The following is a 25,502-nucleotide window of genomic DNA, read 5'->3' on the forward strand; positions in this document are numbered from 1 at the left end:
TCAATCTGTGTCAATGGCAGCATAAAAATTATGTACATTGGGTACTCACGTCTACCAGATTACTGGTTATTTATTTGGGTATTTAATCTAAAAAAATCCTACTTTAATTTCCTAGTGTACACATTTTAAGGCAAAAGAATTAGCAAAGGAATTTAAAAACTCCCTGACATTTTGGATGCACTAATGCAAGGTAGTTGCATTTAAGTCCACAATTAAGTTCTTGACTAGAGAGGAGACGGAAAATATCTCCTGTGTATCTCCTGGCTTCTTTCATGCACTGCATTTTATCTCCATTATCTTAAGTCTGTAACACCTCTGACAGATTACCATTGTTTTAAACCTGTTGTACAGGAATTAATCTGTAGCACAAACATTATCAAGCTTCATATGGGAAGTTCTAGCAAAAACAAGTCTATGATACAAGAATCCAGCTCCAAAATCTCTGTACTCAAAGTGTTTCATGGGATATTAAAATCCATGGATTCAAAATGTATTTCATAACACAGCAGTGTGCAGGCTTATGGCAGATGATAACAGATGACTGGGCTCATCCTCTGTATGTTTGTCTTTTTCCCAGCTCCTCAAAAGGCAAAACCCACTTGCTTATTTATGTCCTCTGCAGAAAAGCTCTCAGGTCCTGGCCCTGAGAGTTTACCTACAAAGTGAAATCCAATTTCTGCTAAAATTCTTGTTGACCCCAATACAGCCATGATTTCACCCAGTGACTTCACCACAACATCTCCACAAGCAAGCCTGGAAAATAACCTTACACTGATACTGCAGCTCCTTGGATGTCAGCGCTCAAAACTCTGCTGTTTTTCTCAGAAGCACTCCTGAAAAGAAGGTACAATTAGGTGGTGCATATTGAGACACACCTGGATAGCTCTGAATACACCAAGTCTCAAAACACCCACTGCTCTAACATAGCAACTTTACACACAGGAATGATTTCTAAATGACAGACCTTAATCAAGAATAATACCCGAGCTCAGGCATGAATAGGAGACATGTACCAGGTTACTCTCTAATTAAAGATGGAATCAAATACTTAAAATTAATTAATATGTTAAACCCTTGGGGTTTATCTCCAGACAGAGATTCTATAAGAGAATCACTAGATACATAAATTATCTTTCAAGAGAACAACGTTGTTTACCAGTTCATTTGTTTTGCAATATTACTTCCAGAAATTACCTCAATATATGTATTGGCCCACATCACATTGATCTGCAATTAAAAGATGATTATTAAGGTTACAGTGTTAAACTATCAGAAATGAGGCAAATGCAGTCCCAGTTTCCCCTTAAGTGCTGACTCCCAGTCTTCCTTTCTTCTTCCCCTCCTCATTCCTAGTCCTGTTCTGTCTCTCCACCCCCCTAATGCAGTGACACTGAGGAAAACAAATCCCCCTGTTCACAGATTTGGAGCTCAGACCCTACAACAAACAGGAGATCTAATGGCACTAACATTGAACTTACTGAGCGTTCTTCTTAAATGATATGATTTGTGATCTCTGTTTTCCATTGCCACAGAACCTCAGGGAAAAGCTTGCCAGTATGCAATATTAGCAGCACAGAGTAACAGAAAGTCACTAACAGAAGACAGTAACAGAGAGTAATCTTTGCCACAGAGAAACTCATGCAAACACGCAATGGGATGCAGCAAAAGCACCCTCTTCAAAAGATTCTCCACCTTTTATGCTTAATTCTACCTCAGTTCACCAAAAATATGCATCAGAATGAATTTAAGCACTTCTAGATTTTTCTGTTATAAGCAGGGAAGGAAATAGTCAGCAGAGGAATGAGATAATGCTGGGGATATCTTCTGGTGAAGAACTGAACCTTAAAAGAACCTTGTATGTATTTTGATGTTTTTTAGCTATACTGGCAACTCATATTCAGTAAGGAATAAAGGATTTCCTTAACTTTCTGCTGATTGGATTAAGCTTGGGTTCACCAAGATCAACTCATGGTTTATCTGAGGTCACTGAGTATGTTTTTTATGAATGTATTAGTGATGTCTCTAAAACAATTCTGGAAAGTTTCAAAACCTTAGCACGACCAGAGAGGAACTATACCATTGTATTCCTTTTCCAGTCAAAAGAAGCACAGCTAATAATCTATAACTGCTTGATAAAAGTCAATCTGCAGTGTTATAGAGGAGCTGGTGTTTGTCAAGGATATCTCAAATGGTAAATGATCATTTATTTCAAAATTCAAAGGGTAAACAGAAATTTAGCGGGCATTATAGAGATGCTCTGGCTGGAAGAACACCAGCAAATGTATCAGGCAGCTTTTCCCAGTCTACAGTAAAGGGTTAATTTTCACTGCCCACTGTATGGCCACTGAGAGGTATTTACTGCCACTTTTCTGTTCCCTACTAACCTTTAATTTACAGTTCTTCCAGTGAGGTTGTTACAAAGGCCTGAGAAGTCATTAGCCAATTCCTGAAGTGCTAAATCCAGAGATAGGCACTATCCCAGGTCACGCACAGCAATAAAGCAATTCACAGTCAAACCAAAATCAAATGATTTGAGAATAGCAGTGAATTAAAAAAACTAGTTTCAGATTGGTTTATTTTAATTCTATAAATAAGCTTGTACAGTTTTGCTGGCACACAGGTTTTCAAAACAAATTTCAAGACAGAAATTAAGTTCAAAAATGTTTAAAACACACACACACAACCGCAAACAACAACAAAAAAACCAACCAAACAAAAAAAAACAAAAAACAAAACAAAACAACCAAACCAAGAAGAAACAAAACCCAGCAGGCTGATTTAGGAGCAAATTTTGACATCTGTACTCCAATTTTTGAATCAGTCTGATAAAAACATTAAGTCGTCTCTAACTGGTGATAATGAATGCAATCAAGCCATCTCAAGAGAATTATGTTTCTGAATAAATGCCAATTATATGATTAGAAGTTACTTATCGCTGTCATCACTTTATTCTGAACAAAAGTAAGTTTTATTTTTTCTTTTTTGCAACTGCTAGACATACTGTATATACAATATGCCATTAGGAAATAAAAAATCACACAATTGCCTCCGGATAAGATGCTTAAATTATAACTATTCATTTTGCTTCAAAAATGTCTCCCTATTTGAGCAGTATTTTAAACATATTTTAATATGCAATCTCAGTAGAACATGGTGTGCAAATATAGCATTGTCTGTTATTGTTAGTAAAGTAGAAACCATTTCTGAAATGCTTCATTTTCTTGAAACTGAGCTCGTGTGACTTTTGAACTTGTGGAGTTGTCTCCACTTGCTCAATGCATCCCAGCACAGAGGCTGAAGGGTTTCTTTTGTTTTATTGGCAGAGATCACTGATATTCCTGACTACAGGAAGATACCACAGGTGTAACCCATAATATTCCTGAATGAGCAGGTTTTGGAGTTTTCCTGCAGAAGTCTTTTCTTGCAGAACCCCAAAATGCACTGCAAGAGAGACTACTCCCCTAGAAAACCAAAAGGTGGAAGTTCTACTTACTTCTTTTTCTAAATTATTATTTTATTTTCATTACTGGAAAATGTTTCTCAATAAATCTGTCAGGATGTTTTCCCAGAGCCATATTTGAATGAAGGACTCAGACAAAAAGAAATGGAATGATTAAGTAGTAATAATTTTTCTAAAAGCAGAGGGGTAAAACTAACATCTCCACTTCCTATCAATGAATAACAAAATTCCTTTATTTGTAAAAAAAGAGAGAGGAAACTTTTCAAAAGCTCTATAAATTAAATAGCAGCAACAACCTGAAGCAGTCTAGACATAATGACCCACAGGTCAAGAAATGATAAGTATTTTAAGCAGGGATGTTTGTTAAATTCAAAGCATTTGAATTTTAATTCACTTCTAAGTAAAAACGGTAATAGATGTGTATCCTTTCATGTCACATAAGTAGCAAAGATATCTTACTTTTATTCAAACAGAGGATCCATATGCTCAGGGCTCAGCCATCCTCTGCCTAAAAAGGTCAGAAGCAGTATATCAGGATCTGGAGAGTCAGAATTGAGGAAAAATTTGGATTCAAGACCCGAAACTTTGCGTTATTTCACATTTAACAAGCTCCTGCAGCAAAACCTACCTGTGCCAAATTGAACAAAATAATCTTGACGCTGCAGAAAGTCCTTACCTGTGGGAGTCATTGTAGGAAAACACAATTTCCAGTAATGTGATATTGCTCATGCAAGCTGAGACACAAATATCAAAACTGCTTCTCCAAATAACACACAATGGGGACTTCAAGGTTTGTAGGCTTTTTGCTGAAATCTTGTGTTATGATTATTATCCCATCCAAGCTGGCAGACTAACAACAACAGAGCACAAACAGCAATATCATGCCATGTGAGCAGTGAGTGAATGACAGAATATTATAGCATTTCCCCTTAAAATAGATCTCTGTAGTCTGTTCTCTGCTGTACAAACAAAAACAGGGCAAAATTAGGCAGACAAGTAACTACCATTTGTCATGAATGATAGGATTAAGGGTGTTTCAAATTTCAGGTGTACTGGAGAATGCTTAAACAAATGTGTTAAATGCCTGCTTATTCTTAAAATACTTACCTAAAGTGATTCTAAGATTAAATCTACCTACGGCAAATTTAGACAAAAAGTCTTAAGCATACACTTGTTGAAGTGATTTAAGAGCAACACATTTTGCTCTTGTTTCCTTAACCCTTTCAAAAATACCATCCTCACTATGCTTTATTTTTGTTATAGCTCTTAGTGGACCAACAGACATTCAGTTCTTAGAACACACATCTATGAAAACACTGAAGATATTTACCTTTACTGAGATTTTGCCTTTCCAGCTGCAAGAGTGCTCCACATTCCTGTGAGTACACTCAGTGGGACTAATTCCATGTTGAACTGGAAGAACTGCAGATTCAACAGAAAGAAATGCACTCAAATATACTGAGACACCCTGGTTTTATACCACTGCAATAAAGAGAAATAGCACAGTATTTTCTTTTGGAACAAAGAATGCCTAACTCACTGTAATTAGAATGAAATTCACCCTTTGAAGGAGATGACAGAGTAGGAACATGTAAACAGGGCAGAGGAAGCAGCCACCATTCATGTGTCTGGCAATAGGAAGGAACTTGCCCTAGGAATTCCAGACACAGAGTATGCCATATGGACCCTTGTAGACTAAGAATGAATTCTACTTCCAAAATGTCTTAACATTTATTAAAAACCTCTGTCTTCTTATTTCTTATATATTTTATTGTAAGTTCATAGTGGATATGATGTGTCAGAGAGCAGGAGATAATCAGGAAAAATAACTTCACTTTCCACAGAAGACATTCTAGCATGCACTGACACACCAAAGCACAAGGAAATAGATTGATTCTCCTGCTTGCCTCTGGCCATTTCACCTGGTCAGGATTATCACGTTCAACACCTTGTCACAGGACAGGGCTGGCACTCACTGGATACTCAGTCACAACTAAACCCCCCATATGCTTAGCAAATACATGGATGTGAAGTGTAAAACACAATTTTAATTATTAGTGTTTCAGTTCTTGAAGAGGTAAGTAAAAAGCCTTTTACAAAAACACATTCATAGATGTTGAGGTGTTTATACAGCTAGAAGACTTTTTTTTTTTTCTCAACAAACCAAGCATACCTGCAATAAAGTCTTTTGTAGCTGGGAGCTACAAAAATAGTCAAGTTCCAAGATATGAAAATAGTGACACATGAAACAATGAGAAAGTCTCCAAAGTTGAATGAATTTTCAAAGAAGAAAAGGAAAGTCATTAAGATAGAATTAAAATCAGTGTTAAAAGAATAGCTTGAATAAAACAGGTTTAATCATAAGGTTGATTGAGATGTCTGTGAGAGTTGATAATGGTTTGCAATAAGATTTATAAGTAAATTAGGTATAATAGAAAGGTGTTAATTTTTAATGAGAAGAACTCTCATTAGAGACAAAAAAGAAATCTAGACTTTCAAAGTTTTACATTTCATTTATGATGGTATCAGAATTTGGTCTGAATCTGTGACACTTTTACAAGGCTTTTTTGTGATTTCACGGAGGTTTGCTGGCTGTGTAAATTTGTAAAACAGTCGTTCCTTATTGGTTTCTGCTTATAAATATAAAATTAAAAATAAATATAATTAAATATAAAATAATATTTGTAATGGCTTCACAAATATAATTTTATTTCCTAAAGATCGTGTAGATATTTATTTCTATATATTTGGACCATAAATAGTTTCTCAGCTGCTGTTCTATTGCTGATCCAGAACCACACAGGAAAGTTAGTATTTTTTAAAGAAAATGGTGAGGAAAAGGGAAGCCAGAGCCCTCAACTCCATGCCTGAAACCTTTTTCAGGAGGGCATTCATTGCTGGGAGCTGCAAATCTCCAATAGGCACCTTCCTTTTACCTTGTCAGTGCTCTGAGGTTGTGAGAGGGCTGGAAATTAATCCATAATCTTGATGGCACTGATCCTGTAGGACAGGAGAGCATCCTGTCACAGACACTGTTTTGCAGGACACTGAAAAATGCTGCATGATCCCTCACAGAGCTAGAAGCTGCCATTTCAGATATTAAAACCTAGCAGCAGTGCCAGGGCCACAGCCAGTGCTCGGACCTGCCAAGAGAGTCTGTCAATCTCTGCTGCAGACACGGAGAAGTTGCTACTGCTAAAGAGGCTCGTATTGAGGTGAGCTCCAGTACTCAACACTAAGCTCATCCTGTTCCCAACCTACCTTTTTAAAATATCATATTTCAGCTCTTAACGTACACAGAAGCAGAAGTCATCAGATAGATCAGTACTCACAGCAGTGCCCAACACTTCATGCCTTTAGAATGCATTTGTTCATCTCCTCACTTGGGACAGAGAAGAGCTTGAAAGATCTTTCCTCCCATATCGCTGTAGCAAAGAATACTGCAGGATGGAGGAAAAACCAACAACCCAAAACCATTACATTAACATTCTGAAGAGAGATGAAAATGGGATTGACAGAGTAAGAAATTAATGTACATATTAAATCTGACAGAAAAATAAGACTTGTTAATTAACTTGAGTCTATTCCTACAGCATCTGTAGCAGTTATGGATATGGCTTTGAAGTCGTAGTGTACTAAGGAGAATATCAATAGATCTCAGCACATTGTACCATGGCATGTATCCACTTTATTCTGCCACAGGGTAAAATATATTGTCCAAAAATCCTGAGAAATTTTACAGATCCCTCTTGTGAAAACCCTTGATTACTCTTGGTCAGAAATAATCTTCACCACTTAAGCAGGATTTAAACCCCAGCTTCGCTGGTTCTCTTTTGCTGTGTTCTACTCTGACCACGTGCATCAGCTGTTTCCTCACATGACCATTCAATGCAGTTCCATTACCTGTGACAGTGCAATACCAGTGTCTGTATTCTGGTGCCAAACAAAGGACTTTCCCCAAAAAAGCATTATTAATAACACATTGGCCTAAAATGTTAGCACAGTTGTTTGACAGGACTAGCCAGTGTTAGTAGTAGGGTTCTTACATCCAGGGCTACTAAAACAAGATCTCAGCCCCAACTGTGTGCACGTGTGTGTGCAGGCTGGAGATCCTGAGCACATTCCCACCCAGGCACGTTTCACATGCAGGCCCTGGTGTTCCCCTGAGCAAGAGGCCAGCTGGGTGCCATGGAAGCACTGGTCACAAAGCAGAAATACAGAGATTTAAGTGGGTGTATTTAAACTCCTCAGCTTTGCAATATGCCTGTTTTACTTAAGCACATCACTAGCCACCAGTATATCCCATTACCTGGCAGCCTCTCCTTTGGGGAGGAAATACAGAATTATAATCGTCCATAAACAGCACAGGATAAAGAGTTAATAGATTTTAGAGATATATTTTTTTCATATTTATCAATAAGTCATGTACAATGTTGCACAGGAAAATGATATTCTCAAAATCATCCAAAGTACAATAAACACAGTTTGGAGATGCAAAAGCCAGGCTAGAAAAGAAGTCATGGGGTTCATTTTCTGAATACAGTTTGAGAGGGTAAATTTGGGATTTTAGAGCTAAGGCATCTGACTGTCATTCTCCATGAAGCACTATGAAGAGAACAAACACTGCACAGAAAAGGTGACCTTTATTACAGCCCCTCAAATTTTCATCCCACAAGAGGACCTGATCACAAAGCAAAATCTCAGTAATGCAAAGTATGGCTTCTCTGTTTTCCCTTGTTCTTCTATAGTAAATACTATTGACTTCCATATATTCATCTTATTGATTTTTTAAATGATATGCACAGAATAAAGTGATTCCCAAACGTTCACTCTGTCACTGTGACTAATCATTTTCTCTCTTGTCTAGATTTTACACCTTGAGGAAACAGTTGCATCACTGATATTTTCCATTAAAGTGTCCTGCAGATGTAAAGAGGTAAGCATTAATAACCAGATAAACCTTATAAAGAGCAGGATGCCATTTAAATACTAAATAAAACCAATAATCAATAAGGAAACTAGAGGCAGAGTACAAATTTGCCTATTTTACATAACTCCCTTCAGCCATATAAAATGCAGTGCTGACTTATTAGTTTCTTTTTCTCTTAAGTTCTTGAGTGAAAATTCTTTACGTCTTCCTTCTTATTGCTTCCTTCTAATGGGTTGTTTTAATGTTCATAAAAATGTAGCTGTAGCACTAAATTCACTAAGAAATATTGCAGACTTTCACAATATTAACAAATGTTGGTTTTTTGGACATTATTTACTAAAAAGTCACCTGAAGTGAAATCTGAAGCATGGTATAGAAAGCTGTCTACAAGGCAGCTTGTTTCGAGGTTATTGGGATGTTCTCAGTTTTATAGGATACTTAAAGCACTGGCCAAAGTGATTTCTGAGTTCTTTATGGTTGTCTCACAAGGCTGTCAGAGAGGTGGGACAACAAAGTATCCGTGTTTAAAAAATAAAGAAAAAGTAAAAATTACAGGCCACACATTTACCTCGGTTCCCTCAGATTTCTGCAATATTTTCTCCACCTCCTTGTAACCATCTGGAAGGCAGTACAGGAAACACTGCAGACCGTATAGATGTGTCAGCACCAAATTTTCTTTTTCAACAGGCTAGAGGACCCTCTGTGTGGAAGAGATGGGAAATAAACTCTCTTGCATCCTGACTTTAGGAAAATTAAGATAGCATCTCACCTGACATTCTCATCAGCACTTGACAAGCCTACTGGCCTAGTAAAAAGCAAAACAACAGGTGCAACACCTGGCTGAAAAACTATAGCCCAAACCTAGTTTTTCATAATTTTTCACCAAAAGCAAAGGAGACTTCCCAGGCAGAAACATTCCTGGGTTTGGATCCACCCAGAATTTTCATTAAGGCTGTTAATGACTTAGCTAATTGAGTATGTGTTTTACAGCGTTGTGGAGGGCATGAGGCTGAGGACTGCAAGGATATGGTAGAATTCCAAATTACCTTTTTAATCTAAGGGTTTGAATAAATTGAAGTAAAAAATTAGGATAAGTAAAATTTGATACTCAAATAGGAGCATCAGCTAAACAAAAAAAACCCCAACACTGCACAGAAGTTCTCAGAGAGTCTGTAAGGAGAAATAAGCATTGGTAAAGGTGAGCACTGACTTCCAAAATTTATCTTACTTTCAAGACATGATAGATGGACATATGCTGAAATCTCGTAGATGGGTAAGGAGCACTGCATGTAAAGAAAAAAATTAAGGAAAAAGCCCTTTAATATTTTCATAAGTGGTAATTTGATAGCTTCTGGATTAAATTATTCACAACTCTCTCATTAAAAAAAATAATTAAGTTATTCTTCTGTTCATTGTCAACAGTCTTTCACTGCCAAATTAAAAGCCTGTTCATATAGGAGTTACTTTGATCTCCAGTGGCACCCAAACTGTAGTGAGAAACAGTCATCAGACTTCAAGGATAAAATTACAAATGTATATAAAATACAGAAAAAAAAGTATCTGAACACAGAGATGCGTTACTAACTACCACTTATTGAGGGAACATGTGTATATTTTCCAGCAGAATGCTGACAGCACTCAAAGGACAGCAATCATATTCATTCCAGAAATAACCACTAAAGAAAAAAGCAAAGAGAAAAGAGGCATTCAAAGAATCAGAATACTGTATTCACTGTGCAGAACTTGCACCAGCTGTGGCAAGGATATTACCCCTGTGACCCTGCTGGCTAAGTGGTGTGTTACACCTTGCATGCATCAATTATGAGAAACACCTTCATCAGAGATATTTAGAAACAAACTGTTTAATGCAAATGATCACAAGAAAGTAATCCACTTTATTCTCTAAAGTCTTGAAATTTTACCTTTTTTGCAGAACTGCTTAAAGTATAGCATGTAACTGGACTGGCCCACGTGGAGTTCTTGAGAGTACTGTGACTTCAGTACTCCTATAGTTCTTATTTTTGCAACCTCCATCAATTTATCATTAACAAAGCACAGTCAGATCAAATTCAACTCCAAGACTAGAAGGGGTTGAAAGGTGGAGCCATGGATTTTGTTCATGCCAACACTGCCAACATATTTGTTTCAGTACGCAACTACAAGAGCAAATGTGCAGCCACAAGGGACCTCCTTTCCCAGCCACGTGTGATCCATCCCATGAAGATTTCAGTGAGTGCACTTTTTGATCATGACCACCACTTAGCAGGGTAAGTGCTCATGTCCCCTGAACAAGGCTACAAAAAGCAATTTGTGTCCTGCATATGAAACATAGTTTGAAAAAGAGGGGCCACCAGAGAAAAAAGTGTTGAAAGAAAAAAGTTGTCAACTGTTTCCTCATGTTATTGAAGTTGTAAAATATTTAACATTATTCACCTGATTTTAGGCAATAGAACTGATCTACAGTCAACAGGAAAAGCAAAAGTTTTCAGTAGAGCTCTGTCCTTAACTCTTCAAAACCCACTGTGGGGGGATAGAATAGAGATGGTCTAGAAAGTAATCTTTCCCCTAAGGAGTTGCAGCTGGGCCAATTATCAAAAATGAGGAGAAGGTCTAACTCAACAGGCCACAGCTGTAACTAATAAGAACAATGGGAGCTATAAAAGAGTGGGTTAGTTGTTAAGAGAACACACCCTGAAGTAGGAAGGGAACTGGAGTCAGTTGGTTACCTGGTGAGAGAGGAAGGGTGTGCTCGGAGGAGCTGCTCACCAGAAAACACTGAAAAGATATGAAACTTCTGTAATAAAGAGATGATAGTGTAAAACTCCTGTTGCATATATGCGTATATGAAAACACCTACTATATTTCACTCTATAAAAAACTGGTGAATAGTCCATGAATTATGAACTATTCTGTGATATATGTTATTTCATACTTTTCCTTCCTACAGTTTTTAGTTTCTTGTCATTGACCTAAGTGCAAAACCCTATGTACAGACCTTGTGGGCTTATCTTGGCAGTCTGAAGAAATATTTTCAGAGCAGCTACTCTATACATGAGAAAAAGGATGAGAATGAAAGGTTACCTGTGAGAAAGGATAAAACACAGAATCAGTGTATTGAGTCAAGTAATGCATGTAAGAAAACAGAACCAAACCTGGAAAAATGAAAAATAACTCAGGCAAGGGACACACAAGAGATTAAGAACAAAAAAGCTAATTCTCAGCTTTACTGAAGTAATTTAGTCATACACCTTATGTTTTCTAAGGTTATTTGAAAGCCCAGTTAAACACAAAAGCTCACTTTTGCTCCTCTGTCAATTATATCCATTTCCTGGGGAGCTACTGGTTTTAAGGAAGAGCTGGTCCCTAACTGGTTCTCTCATGGTAATATAACTGCAAATCACTTCTCAATGTGGTTCCATTGCAAGTATAGCTATTTACTGTGAATATTCTATCCCACTTTATTGAGTCAAATGGGTCATGTATTTATGTTTGTGCTCTCAGATCTAATTGAACTAAATAACATAAGTAATAATAATAATAATTATAATTGTAATTATAATTATACAAATGCCATTATGGATATTTAGGGCTAGTATAATTGTTAATAATTTAATCCAGCTTTGCTGTGCACAGTCTCAAGATCACATTAAGTGTAGATGTCTAAACTAAGGTATCTCTGGCTTTTTTCTAAAGATAATTTCTAAAGCAATTGAAATCTCTCATGAAAGGTGTTTTGGTTCAGGAGAAAGAGTCATACACTGAGAAAAAATCAGGTTTGATGGTAGGATTGTCATATAAAGGTTTGGGAACGCCATTCTTGTTGTTAATTGTCAAGGTTTTTAGGTTATCCACAGTCCACAAATGATTAGTATGTCTTCAAATTATTTTTCTAGTTACCTTATGAACTACACCATGGTTAGGTTTATAAATAAGAATTTGTCACCAGAAATTGAGAAACTAAGGGGAAAACATAAACTATTCCTGAGTTATGTGGTTCCTGAGCAGGAACCTTTCACCCCTGCTTAGAAAGCTTAAAGAAACTATTTTTACAGGTCCTGTAAGTTTTTTTTTTTTCTTTAGCTCAATGTAGATTTTCCTGGGATTTTAATTGGTTTGTTAACATGTGTTCACTCATTAACTGGTTCACTAAGGTTAACTAAAGACTAATGTCTAATTTAAAACTATTCTGTCATTACCCTGCACCCACATATTTCAGCTAAGGAGCAACAGAAGGTGTCTGGCTTCCTGCAGTGTTATTTAAAGACTTTTAGAAATAGACATAATTTTAACCTACGTCTTTATTCACTATTTTAATGTGGGCTTACAGCCATTTTTTTAGAATGTATTGCAATTAAATAGCTCATCCACGTAAAATAAAGATTATTACCAGACTTATTTAGATGATTTAGTCAGATTTACAAATCTGATTTTTTTCTTGTTTTCATTTTGAAAACAATAACATGAAAAATTTTTGGTCTTCATTTAAAAAAAAAAATCAAGTCTGCATTTCTGAATATCTAAAAATCTTTGTCTCACAAGAAAAATTCCAGTCAAAGAATCAAAGGGGAGTAGGATCCCCATTAAGTTTATTTTGTTAACTCACTTTTCCACTATTTTTGAATTTTTAATATTACTTTTTCCTTTCCCTTTTTTTGTTTTAATTTTGTAATATTGAATTAGAATACCCAGTCTAACACTGTGCTTGTAACCATAGGAAAAACTACAAAATTTTCCAATGGTCTTTGCTCCTTTAATTACTACATGGATAATTATAGTTCTAGATTTAGATCTCTGCATGTAATAATTTTTCATTCCAGTCTCAATAACAATGAGTAATAGAAATTCCTCAGGATTAGAATATGCAGACTCTTACAGATAATGAATCAATTTCCAATTTTTGGTTTACTTTGACATAGGCAAACCAAAGGACAAGAGACATTTATATGGAAACAATTAACAGTGCTACATCAGTAAAAATTACTTTGTGTTGTAAACAATCTGCATCAGGGAAAAATTATACCAAATGTTTTTGTTAAGTATTCTGCTAAGGGAATCAAAAAAGGGTTGTGGAAGGCAGCACTCTAAGTTTCATTGATGCACAAAATATCCTCTGGTAGACACTACAAACAGCAAGGAAAACCACCCAAAAACACAAGGGTGGGACAGGCACTGAAAGTAGAGACATGAAAAAACAGTTCATTCATATCGTTTAGGAACTGCACCATATTGACAGCTTTTTTTTAAAAATGCCAGGAGCTCTGCTTCGCTCAACTCCTGCACATGTTCCTGTATCAACAGCATCTGATCTCCAAGGATCAGAATGGGAACTGCTCAGGCTGGTGTGCAGGAGGTGCTGGGTTTGTTATGGACCAGGCACAGGCTCCCTTTCAAAGATGTTCTAATTCCAGCACTGCTGCATAAACACCTGCTGTAAACACCTGGATCTCTCATTCACAATCCCTTCTAATGTGCAATGAAATCCAGTAGGACATCTTTTGTGCCCTGGAACGATGTCACACTGAAATACATTGAGCATCTAGGACACGCTCTCTCCTGGGGAGGAGAGTACAGGATTTTTTTTCCTGAAAAAAGATGGATATTCCTTTTTGCTCCACAATTCATATCTCCTTAGTAAATAGTTTGGAAAACAGACTAGCTGAACATAAAGGAAAGAGTTTTCACATGTTTCTAAAGCTATAACTTAAACTGAAAAGAGCATTTTTCTAAATAAACAAAGGAAGACATGTGAAAGTAGGACATGACTGGTTTATGCATCAAAATGAATGATAATGGTATCACTGTGCAACAGTTTGTCACTGTTTCAGATGCTGTATTTTTACTTCATTGCTTTGGCATACTCTTTTACCATGTGAGACAAATGTAAGAATTGTTTCCCTGATGGTCCATACTGTTCAAAGACTCCAAACAGCTGCCAGTGACATTTCATAGCCACAGTGTGGAAAGGATTGATACTGACTCTATATGGAATATGACTGGAAAATCCTTTCCTGGCACCCTTGGCTGGAATTCATACCTCAATAGTAACAATTTTCCTTTTTATAGTATAATCACATGTACTGCAGGACATCAGTTACTTGCAACATATGGAATGATCAGGCTTATGAAATCACACAAGATTGAAGATGGGTGGTCTGTCACTGGTTTTGTTAACACTGGATAACTTCTGTTCCAGAAGTAATGAAAGTTCAATAATTGCAGTTAAGCTTTGTTAATGGGGTTTTAGTTAGTCAGTAAGTCAAGGTTTTTTTAGGGGGTTTATTGGGGTTTTTTTAAGAATTTCCAGTGTCCTGTTAAATCTTCAATCTGTTGAATAAAAGCTAAACAAGTGAGACTCTGAAAGCAGGCTGTGTCTGATGATTCACTTGGTTTAGAAACCACGGGAAATTGTGTTTATCTCTTACCTATAAGCCATTACTCCTGATGTCTAAACTATTTGCTGGGAGTACAAGACTAACATGTGTATCTGTCAACAAAATGGGTCACCTCTATACTCCTCTATATTTTCTTTAGTTGAAATCAATAAAGAAGAAATCAGAAGCATCAGACACTGGAGGGCAGGAATGACGAAGTGCTTAACATTTCTCCCTGATGTCTGTATCACAAGACACATGGCTGCTTCCCAACTATTTTATCAGTTGTCACATTTTACCTGTTTGTGCATCCTCTGGCCCTTCTAATTCTTTTGCCTGCTAAGACTTTTTTGTCTTTGTCACAAGCTTATGAGCAATAATGCTGAAACATATTATTAATTTAACTTTTCATGCTTTGCATAAAATTAATATGCAAACCACACAGCTACAGATTACATCTCCCTCAGTATCACACATACAGAAATCACAGTGGAGGAAAAAACCAAACATGTAAACAATGCAGTGTTAATCCTATTGTAACTAATGGGTATTGTTTTCATTGACACATGAATGAGGGATGGGTTATAATTACTTCACTGTAAAACTAATCATTATAAATAATTTCTATTTTTATAATAATTTAAAAGAGATTGCTTTATGGCCTAGAGTGAAAGCCAGCATCAGCATCATATCACATACAGAGGAGTGACATATAAATCAGTATTAATGCAAAGTAGACACAGCAGCACCAAATCACAAAAACAGTAAAGGAGACAAATTTTCACCCTTTCAGAATGCATCTCCTGAGTTTGCTTTGGCTGCAAGGTCATCAACTCCAGATACAAAACCTGGAAGTATTACTCATTGGCAGTGATGTCACTACAGATTAGCCTGGTAACTGATTATGACACCTAGTAAGGCACAGAGAAAGGTTTCAAATTTTCTAGGTGACTAAAATAGAATATTTATGGGAGCTCATCAGAAATCCAGCAGAAAACTGCTCACATTAGGATGCTTTATTAAAATGAGAACACAATGAAATGTATATTGAGAGCATGTTCTGGCTTACTATCAATTTTGTCCTGGGTTTTTCCCATAGGAGAAAACCCACATGGAAGTAACAGGACAGTCCTGCCAGAGTGGCAAGTTTCTATTATATCCAAATTCTACATATCAGGTATGTATCAAAATATACATTTTGAAAAAATACATGTTCAGGATCAAAATCCCATAATTCCAAAATATGGGCCTGGATTTCAAACCAGTTCAAACATCAGAGGGATTGAGATATATGTATTTCGATGTAGAGTCAGCTCAATGAATGCTGAAATGGAGATGGCCTGGAGAGGTTGTGCATGTCCCACCCCTGGCAGTGTTCAAGGCCAGGTTGGATGAGGCTCTGAGGAGCCTGACCTAGGGGAAGTGTCCCTGTCCCTGGCATAGGGATTGCACCCACTCCATTTTAAGGTCTCAGACCATTCTATGATCTAATTACATGCACGTACCTAAATTTTTTTTTTTCTGCAACACATTACCACATGGACAGGCTCCACAGCATCCATCAGAACCACTCAAAAATATTACTGCAATGCTTGTTCATTTGAGACAGAAGTCAAGAAGCCTGGTGTAAGCTGGTTCCTTCAATATCTGTGTCTACACAGGGCTTTGGAGAGCAGAAGAGCACTGCTGGGCTGCCCCAAACTTTTAATAAAATATATGCAAACTCTGTCAAAAATTGTATTTAACTGTTGAATCTTTGTTCCTAATATCTCAATATCAGTCTGAATTGAAAATATCCATAATGAAACCTTTGTGTCTCTGAACCATTTCACAATTTTGGTAGAAATTTTCATATGTAAAGGGAAACAATTCCTTTACCAGATCCATATGAGTATTGCTCATCACCAGTTACCAGGAGATCTGAGTGGAAAACACAGAGAGCACCAAGGGAGAGTGTTTAATAGCTTTAAAATTTGTTTAGTCTAGCGGGATTTTGACACTGAAGTACAGAATTCCCAACTGCTCAGATTTATTGAAAATCCTTACAAGGGTTTAGAACTAAGAACTTACATGACTTTAAATAGTTCAGTTTAAGCCCTGGAAACCTCAGCACACGGAACCTTCCCCTCATGACTGGAAACATATTGCAGTGCACTTCTCATCTGACAAGAAAAGTGGCTAAAATATCTCAAAAAGATGCAGATGTCAAACATTAATCATAACCAATGCACACTGCTATGGCCCAGAAACTGCTGGTGCTTAATTTCAACAAAATCCTGATACTCTCTCAACCTTTTCTATGTGGCTGTGTAAACATGACAGCAACTTTAAATCTTGTTGACAGTGACTTCCCTACCTGTCAGCAGGCAGGCAGCTGCAGTTCACATAATGCTGCACACAAAAGCACTCCTGAATTCCCCTCCTGAGCTCCAAGCTCAACAATGTACTCTGGGACATGGTTGAACGCGAAGTCAAAAGTGTCCCTGCTTTACAAGCAATTAAACAATTAAAAAGTATGTGTATGAAGCAGGGAGCAAAGGTTAATTAGAAAGGAAAATCAACCAGAATTTGAAACAGGACAGAAAACTTTTTCAGAGATAATTAAATCAAACTTGTAAAACCACAAATATAAGGAAATTATATCTTCAGCAGTATATCCAGATTATCATAATAATTAGGGACACGATAGACGGGTAGGTACTTTTATGTAGACTGCTACACCTACCTGCCTACATACATAAAAGTTGCTATCTAAAACCCCCATTAGTAAGTGAACTGGAATTGAACCATGATTTCTACTCCCTTTACTAACAGACTAATTTTAGAAGTGTGAGTAGAGTCAAAGAGTAGAAATAAATTCATTAGCCATCCTACAAAATTCTGTTGCTTAATTATTTTCTTTAATGATATATATTAGATTGTTTCTCTGAGTATGTGTTTCTTTTATTTAATAGCATTCTGTTGATTCAAGTAACTCCAAACAGCAACACACACACTAATAGGTTCAAATATACAATAACTTGAATGACTTCTGGATTGTCTGTAGGCAGAACATGATTATCTGATAAAAGGTTTTAGGAGAAACGTCAGATAAAGAGGTTATGTCTCTTAAGCTGGTCTGAACAACTTATTTAGGCCTACATTCTCTGTATATTTTTGTGCTTAGGTTTTTAATATCTATCCATATAAATAACATGAAAGATCAAACTGAAGTTGTGGTAGAGACACAACTGTCTTTAACTGTCTTTGTTTGTCTTTAATATCTCAAATCTGCTGTATTTTAACACATCTATCCCTAGAACAATTTAGTCACCAAAAGCATCAATGCCTGCAGACTTCTGGTTTAGAGAATTTTTGCTGTAAATAACTAGTATATTTCTAATTATTTTCCAGTCCTCTGGAGAGAATCCTTGTATTGTAAATGCAGCCTGACATTACAGCATGCATTTTCTTGAGCTAAATAAAGAAAACCTCACCAATTTGCTCAGTAGAACCTAACTGCTTTCCCTTTCTCATTTACAGTTTGTTAAATGAGAAGCTGCATAAAACAAATAAATGAAGCAGGTGCATGTCAGGTTCTGGTTTGGAAGACTGCCAGCTGATCAACTCCACCAAGGTTTTATTATCTAACCAGAAACCTTTTGCTGCTGCTCAGATTTTTCCCTCAAGAATAACCTCTGCCAACTGGAAACAGCTCAATGAACAAAATGCTGTAACTGTTGAGGATTCAGGTAAATGCTCTGTAGCAATCATTGTGCCCACAGGCTCTTATCCCTCTGTATATGCAAATTGACACACATACATGCAGGCTAGTCTGAAATTATATTTCAAATTTTATGACAGAAACCCACAGAAATAACAGCAGGCCATCAAAAAGAGAGACCATGTTTTTCCACAGACTTTGTGATAAACATTAAAACAATGATTGAACAGAAAATCTCATATTTGGTAATTTGGAGGGCATATTTTCCAGCTGGAGAGCTTCCTTTGGACCCCAGTAAACAGCTGGAGGGGATGGAGAGAATATTTGGTAATACTGTCCATTTGGCCTTTCTTCTGCTTTCATCAAACTTTTAAATGGTTTGCAGTGGAGAAGCAGCATTGTAGCATCTTGTATTGGTGCCCAGTGCATGTAATTTGGAGGAATGTCAGCCAGAGTGATCTGCCATGCCATGAATGCTAACAGCTGTAACCCAGGCTTTAATGCCACCCCCAGTCCTTGTTAAGTACGTGTTGCAGCATTGTTGAAGTCTACACTTGCACTGAATTTCAGCCCCTGGGCACTGTTTTCAGCCCTCCTCCCAGCTTAGATGGGAAGATGTAAATCCTGCAGCTAACACAGATGCTCAAGAATTTGCTGTCCTAACAGGAGCTGCATATTTATAAAGGAATGTATTTTTAAAGCATCAGCATTGCTACTTTCAGGAGTATTTAAATCAGTTCAGACACTCAGGTGTTTTTTCCACTCTGCATTACAAAACATTTCAACCTATTTATTGCTCCTCTTCTTAGCTCAAGGATAGCACTCATAGCTTGGGAACACATAACAGTGTGCTTTCCCTTGGAAAAATGTTCTATGAATAGGGTTTGAAGTTATTTACTTTGCATACTTTTTAATATATATTTATATCACTAAAGGGAAAATTTAAAAAAGCATGCTTATGGTAGAAGTCTGGATTGAATCATTCTTCAGCAAGGTACATGTACTTTTTGCAAACTGTATGTCAAAAGTAGAACCCATGTATTTTTATTCTGGCAAAACAGTTTATAAAAAAGAAATCCATAACCTTTCAGAGAAAAAAAATGCTTAGTCCTGATTGTTCTTTGAATATATGGATAATTCGTGTGGAAAATAATAGAAAAAAATAGTTTGAGGAGACGTCAAGCAGTCCTCTACTCTCAGACTCCTACCCCAACAAAGGATTAAAAATATCTAACCTATATTTGGCAGATGGTTGTACATCCTGTTCATAAAATCCCTCAGTGATGGAGATTTCATTGTATGCTATGAAACGTGTGAGAGAATATCTCCCACTGTCCTTACTTTGGGAAGGTTTTATTAAGGCTATATATAAATCTCACTTTCTGCAACAGAAGCTCAACTTCCTTGGAGGCTGGGAGAGCTTCTTGGATTTTCTTCAGTTTTCTTTAAATCATTTGAAGACCTGCCATGCCTCAAGTCCCGTCTTCTCCATTCTTAATACCAACAATAACCTATTTCTTTTTTAGAAGTTACATTTGCTTCACTTTGGATCCTTCCTTCTCTGCGTCACTCAATCCTTCCCAATTTGTCTTCACATTTCTTGAAGTTTATGTCAAAAAAATAGAAAAAAGACTCCAACAGAGGCTTTATTCACACTGAGTGGAGCAGAATGATTATTTCCTATTTTTGAATACACTCACACTTTCACATCCCAGAATAAGGGCTGCCTGCCTGTTTCCACAATACAAAAACAACAGTGATTCATGTTCAGTTTATGATTTGCAAAGGGACATTTTTAAATCACTAGGCTTGTGACCAAGACACTGCTATCTAATGGGCTGGTCTCTAACTTTTACACATAAATTTCCTTCCTTTAAGAGTAGTACTTTGAACTTTCCTTAATCAACTATAGATTTTCACATTAGACCAACTTTTTCAATCCTTAAAAATGTTTTGAATTGCAATTCTGTCCTACAGAGCGCATGGATCCCCTCCCAGCTTGGTACCATCTGGAAATTTAACAAGTGATCCTCTGTGCCTTGAAAGCCATCTATAAAAAGCACTTAGAATATCCGTGGGATAACAATCCCTTTCCATCTATATCTATATCTGCCTATCTGATAACAGAACTGAAATACCCACTGTGACAGAACATGCCCTAATCTAACAGAACCAAGGTTTTCTTGTTTTGCAGAATTCCAGTTTCATGTTTCTGTACTGATGGCCCTCACTGCCCACTATGCCACTGCTCTACCACAGCCTGCATCAAGACAAGAGTCACTGTCAGAAATGACAGTGACTGTGCTGTACCCCAGACACCCCTCAGCTGGGAAGATTTGTTCATGATATTTACTGTGGAGTGGGGGAAGAAACCCTATCATTTTCTCATTTTCTGAAGCATTAAATTAATAAGAAGGGAAATTGTTACAGAGACAATGTCCTGAGACAATGTCCTGGGGTGTCTGTCTGAAACTTGTCCTAGAAAATCAGTCCCAGTAGCCTGGACTGCTGAAACAGCATGAGGCCTTGAGCAGCTGCCTTTTCTCTGTCATGTCATTTGCTGGCTGGCAGCCTGTTTTAAAAATGCAAGAAATGCAGTCAACACCCACTGCTAAAATTTTAAAGCTACTGTCTAAAATAATGCTTTCACAAGGAGACAGTGCTGCAACACCTCTACATAAATGGTGTCTGCCCTGCCTCAGCTCACTACCCTACATGGTTTGAAAGGAGCTTGCTCGCCTAAATTTTCTGCACTTGAAATCAAGCAAGATGCTTTCACTTTAAACTGAAAACTAATTTTAAAAAAGAATGGCACAAACTGTACCTTCAGCTACAAGGTAGGGCTTGTAATGCATGGATGTAGCTTTGTTCCAGAAAGTCTTCTCAATTTCCTTTCAAAAAAGAAGGGAGAGGCTCATGCAAGAAGTGTATGACTCAAAGTGAACTGGTAGGTGAAGAATGTGATGTATGAGTGAGCTCAACAGGGAAGTGAGGCAAGATCCATAACAAAGGATAACTTCATTGTGGGACTGAGATTTCCCTGTTACAACTTGGGGATTCATTCAGGGCTGTAGCCACACTCCTTATTTTATTGCTGTAAGGAGAGGGAAAGAAAACATGGGGAAAGAAAATCTATATCTTAGATTTATCATGAAATTAATTAAAACCTTCACTTTCTAGATCAGGATAGATAATTTCTGAGAGGCTTTCTGAAACTAAACTTTTCAAACTGTTGGAAAGAGAAATTCTACTGAGAACTAATTTCCTTTGGCTTAATAGAAACAAATTCATAGTTTTGGAACAGAAGAACACTGAGAACATGTGTTGTGGACTCAAATAGCAACTCACGTGTTTTTGGTGTGACCCCTGACAAGACAGGCCAAGCAAAAGGAATTTAGAGTTCCCAATTTGTGTAAAATCTACAGGATCAAGGATTCACCTCCAACAAAAGTCATTACAGTTTTACTGAAGGGCACACAAACTTTTGCATGCACAAAAATATAAAAGACCAAAGAGATGAGAGAAAAAAACTATTAAAAAAAGAGATTGTCTCTAATTATCTATTACAAAACTACAGTAATGATAAAAGTGGCTTTTTCAAAAACATTTTCCTTCAGTATTCTGGCTAACAGTTTCCTCAACATGAATCTGATTCAGGACAGGAATATGTTGTTTGTAACCTTTGTAATGATCAACTGGTTGCTACCCTTAGTCTGTCTTTCAGAGGTACTCCAACCTCAGGTTTTTATAAAATGTCCTCTACCTGGGATAGAACTTATCAATGGTAGACAACAACAACAACAAAAAAGTATGCCCTTCTTCAGCCTCCTCTTCACAGGCCATCACCATGGTATAGGACACTGCCTGAGAGAACCTTTCTGTAAGGCCCCAAAGAGTAATGAAATCGAGCCAGTCATGATTCCCACAGAAAGTCACGGAGCATCAACAGGGCTCAGCCTGGAGAAGTTGGCCTGGTTTGAGACGTCAGATGGAATTTTGAACTGCCTCCTTCCATCCCTCCCATTCACCTTCCCTTGTACCCCAAGAAAACACAATGAACTGTGATCTGCAGTTGCTCCATGTGGTCCATGCCACAACACCTTTGCCGTTTGAAACACAGAACTGGGTAAGGCCACTGGTTCTGTGCTGCCTCTGAAAGGGTGGATCTGTCTGATGAATCAAACCCCAGTTTTCTGTAGGAAGAATAGCAAAAGTCACAGACATTGCTGCTTCTCTCTATTCTATTTATGGCCCTGACAATATGACATTATCCATTTTGCATAATCAAACAATTTATGCTTGAGTGGCCCCATTGAAGGAAAAAAAAACCAAAACAACAAAAAACCAAAAAAGGGATCTGGGCTTGTGAAGATAGTAGTTTGTTTAGTAACCTGCTTAGCTGTGGTTCATTTTAAGACACATTAAAGCACCTAGAAAGGGTTGCTTTTCAAAATAGAGCTTATTCCCAGAGTGCATTCATAATGCATGGTTTCGTTTGGGATTTTATCCCCCGGAGTGGGTTAAGCCAAGAAAGGTAGAGAAGCAACTCAGAGACATGCATTTATTAAGCAGCAAAAATTGCAGTGAAGAGAAACATCTTGATACAGATTACAAGAAAATCTATTGCTCAGGAAACAAACAAATTTCTGAAGATAAGGATGATATTATGATGCTCAAGGGAGAAAAGCTTGACAATAAACCTAACTGGCAAACAGGACAAACACACTTATCCTCTCACACAAATTCAGAAGAAAAGATGTTTTCAATGCCTTACAATCACAATGAAGCAGATCAGGACTGGGATGATATTCTAAAAAAGGACTGCCCACTGTTTTCTGTTGCAAAGCCCATGCATTAACCCATTAATCCACAGAGAGCAATACAAGTGTGTTCCTGATGGTTTTATATTTACTAAGATACTTTTATCTATGAATCTTTTACATTGGAAAACTGTCAGCACCATAAATGCAAGAACTTGGCCAATATGCAGGGCCGGTTTAATCCATGAGCAAAAAACTGGCAAGCCTTGCTACTCCTCCCTTAGTAGGACCAAAAGGAAGAAAAAATGAAAGAAACCAGGTAGCTGACTAAGAGGAAGGAAAGGAAATAATCTACTTTTTGTATTAGAGGTACACATCCGTATACTAAGAATGAAAATCTGATACATATTTGAACATCAAACTGAGATCTCCTGAGTCACTTCTGCCCCAGTTTCTTGCAGATACTACATCACACAAGGCATTTAAGAAGCTTCTGTAAACTTTTGCTAAAACCACATTCTCTGCAACATTTGTTTAGATACTTAAGTTTTAACTTTATGTTATATAACTACTTCCTTGTGTAATCTTGGGAATGAGAGATGTTAATTGCTGGGAATGAAATGAGCAATGTAGCTATTTTTAAAATTACTGTCCAGGGGCTTGGCTGTGGCACTGAAAATTGCTTGTTGATAGAAGAACTGGATAAATATATTTACAAACACAATATCATGATTCCTGCATGTATAGAAAACCTGCCTTCTGAAGCAAAAAAACCCCTCTTAACTGCTGATACTTAAACAAACAAGACCCCTCCTCAAAAAACTTACAGTAAGAACGTCAAAAGCTGAACAAATTAGAAGCTCATGATAAGCTTATAAGAATGTACAACCCTTAGACTATTCAAGCAACACCATCTTCTAGTAAAGAAATATTAAGCAAGAATATCTGTTTTGCAAACATAAGCTGAGTCTTTCTAAAATGAACTTGCTATAAACAACATACACCACAGCAGAGTTAGAACATACATAAACACAATTTCTAAATTCCATTTAGCTCTCAAAAGGAGAAAATACATAACCCACTGTAAAGTGAACAACCATATTCCATCTATCCATACTGATTCTGCTTTTCTCTTGTGAAAACTCCACTGCATTTTATAGAGTCAAAATACTTCTGGAGCTGTTCACTTGTACCAGTTTTGTTAACAGGAGGCATGACAGAAAAGTGGAAGGCAGGGACAGGAACTAAACTTGTTTGTCAGATCCAGAACAGATCCGCTTTCCCTCTTCACTCTGTTTTTTGGTCAGTACAGAAATGTTTGGCTGCTGCCAAACCCCTGCATATATTGCAAGTCCCTCTTTCCAGACTTGGTGCAGCATTTTCTGCCAACTTGAAGCACGATAAAAACAAACAAAAACCAGGCTCCCTAAAACTGTAAGAATATATAAACCAGTGACTTTTCACAAACACCACCATCTAGGCTTCTTTTTTTCCTAAGCATGAAGAGAAACCTCTGATTTCTGAGTATAAGGAGAATTCTTGGTTTTTTCTAGACAATGTTTTTATGTACAAATGTTTTCACATGGCACCAGAAACCTGATGTCTTTTTTACAATCATGTCCTGTCATTCAAAACCAAGTAACTTCACCAATAGTGAGAACTGGGAATTTTCAAACACTTCCAAGTTTGCAAGTTTTGATTAAAAACACTGTCCCTCCTGAAGGTAAAGAAGGTTCAGTTGATTCCATTACTACTTAGCTTATCCAACGTTGAGAAAAAAAGAAGGAATGAACAAAAACCAACATTATTTTCTCATCTCTAATTACATAATTTAAAAGGAGATGTACAGGGGATGAAATCTACCATTCTATAGCTCTGATCTGAGCAGCTCAGTGTAGCTCTGCTATAAAACTCCTGCAAAACAAATCAGTTTTAGCATAAACTTCTAAGTTTTATCAAACTTAACTTTATATATACATCTAGACTTGTTTAACTGATAAAACAAAGCACAAAATAATTCTATAATTTCATCTTCATTTTCATTCAAATACCAATAAAAGGGTAATTAAGGATGATTTCCACGAACAGCAAACAGCAGGAAATTAAAACATATATAAAGGCAAAATTGCTTTAAAATATGAAAGTCAAAGTATTGCATCCTCCTGGGAAGAAAAAAAGCCACTTCTGTTTTCTGCAAATATCTACTGAAAATTTATGTATTGGGAAGTTCTAACCAATGAGAACCTAAAATTACTCCAGAGAAGGGAAAAATAAAGCA

At 37.0% G+C, this 25,502-nt stretch overlaps 1 long non-coding RNA gene across 1 annotated transcript; it reads right to left on the bottom strand.

The window, feature by feature from the left end:
- Positions 1–1,155: 1,155 nt before the first annotated feature.
- On the bottom strand, positions 1,156–9,092 carry LOC119704242. Its single transcript, XR_005257884.1, has 6 exons — positions 8,959–9,092; positions 6,793–6,900; positions 4,791–4,882; positions 4,137–4,310; positions 3,920–3,968; positions 1,156–1,227 (listed from the first exon to the last, which is right to left on the bottom strand). It is a non-coding gene; the product is annotated as an uncharacterized LOC119704242 (long non-coding RNA).
- Between the last annotated feature and the right edge of the window lie 16,410 nt (positions 9,093–25,502).

This window comes from Motacilla alba, chromosome 8 (genome assembly GCF_015832195.1).
Source record: "Motacilla alba alba isolate MOTALB_02 chromosome 8, Motacilla_alba_V1.0_pri, whole genome shotgun sequence".
NCBI classification, from domain to species: Eukaryota; Metazoa; Chordata; class Aves; order Passeriformes; family Motacillidae; genus Motacilla; species Motacilla alba.